Source organism: Mus pahari, chromosome 18 (genome assembly GCF_900095145.1).
Source record: "Mus pahari chromosome 18, PAHARI_EIJ_v1.1, whole genome shotgun sequence".
NCBI classification, from domain to species: Eukaryota; Metazoa; Chordata; class Mammalia; order Rodentia; family Muridae; genus Mus; species Mus pahari.
In genome coordinates this window covers 17,958,826-17,960,653 of record NC_034607.1, presented here as the reverse complement: position 1 = coordinate 17,960,653, position 1,828 = coordinate 17,958,826, and positions in this window count along the sequence as shown.

Below are 1,828 nucleotides of genomic sequence, written 5' to 3'. Positions count from 1 at the left end.
CTGGAGAAGTGACCCAAGCCCTTGCAGGAGCCCAGAAGATCATGAGTTGGATCCCAGACATTGGATAGTTGGAGATTGATTTTTGCTTTTGATTGTGACTNTNCCCTGATATTTTTTCCCTCTTGAAGGAAGTTTTTTAGTGAAGCCCACAGTTAAGAGACTTTGAATTTTAAAGTACTTTGAATTTTTAAAGTACTTTGAATTTTAAAAGATATTGGATATTTTAAAAGGATTGAACTTTTAATATGTAAAGACTGGGACTTTTAAAGTTGTTTAAATCTTGGGGATGAATAAGAAACTAAGGGTTGAGGCTTACTAATGATGTGTTTGTGTGTCAAGTTGACAAGGGGTCAATTGTACTGACTAGTTTTGTGTCAACTTGACACAGGCCGGAGTTATCACAGAGAAGGGAGCTTTAGCTGGGGAAGTACCTCCATGAGATCCAACTGTGGGGCATTTTCTCAATTAGTGATCAAGGGGGGCGGTCCCCTTGTGGGTGGTGTCATCTCTGGGTTGGTAGTCTTGGGTTCTATAAGAAAGCAAGCTAAGCAAGCCTGTGGAAACAAGCCAGTAAAGAACATCCCTCCACGCCCTCTGCATCAGCTCGTGCTCCCCAACTGGCTTGAGTTCCAGTTCTGACTTCTTCAGTGATGAACAGCAATGTGGAAGTGTAAGCTGAATAAAACCTTTCCTCCCAACTTGCTTCTTTTTCATGATGTTTGTGCAGGAATAGAAACCCTGACTAAGACAGGGTTCCACAAGCTAACCGACCAACAGACATGCTAATGTGGATGTGGGAAACATTACAAGGCACCAACCTTAGGCACAGAACTACAGGCAGCTAAGGAACGCTGAGAGTGTGAGTCACAGTCTTCCTCATTGAGGAGAACCCAAATTGGTCATCCCTGGAAACATTCATACAAGTAACAGAAAACAATCCAGCAGCTTGTATTTATATATTTACGTGTGTTATATGTATCATATATGAATATGTTATATATATATATATATATATATATATATATATATATATGACAATAGCTATTAAAGAGAAATAGGATATGAATTTGAGAGGGACCAAGTTGGGCACTTGAGGAGTTGGAGGAAGGAAATGGAAGGGAGGAGGAGGTATAATTATATTTTAAATTAAAATTTACATAAAAAATAAAAATAGCTGGAGGCTAAGTTTTAACCAGCATCAGCACTGACCCAGCATTTTTCTTTACATCCGTTAGCTATGACAGATGAAAATAACAAAGAGACTATATATTCCATTGCTTTCTGTTCCTCTTCATTTCCTACGCAGGCAATGAGACAGCTTCTTGGGAGTATAGTCTATCATTTAAAATTGCCCTGGAAAGGTCTACTTATAGTAACGGATCACAGAAAACTGTACCTCCAAATCACAAGTAACTCTGCATTCACCCAGAAATCCAAGTTTCCCAAACCCGCCTGTTCCTGTTTCTTCTTCCCACAGGCTTGGGTTCATAAACCCTGCTTCTGCTGCCAGTGGTCATCTTCCAAAGCCAGCTACAGGATTAAGAGGAGCAAGGCCCTGTGAGGCACCCTCGCTTCTGATATCTCTTCCCCCAATCCACCACCCTTGTTCATAATTTGCTATACTTACATTATAATCATTGTATCACAGACTTATCATGGAGAAAGGGTGCAGATTCCAACCAGTGGTCATCTCTGGTCGACTCCTGTAACAGAGCTTATGGTTCACGTAGTTTCTGACAAGGGTTCTGTGTCTGGCTGTGCTCTCTGTGGGCCTTTCCTGTGTGTGTGTGTGTGTGTGTGTGTGTGTGTGTGTGTGTGTGTGTGTGTG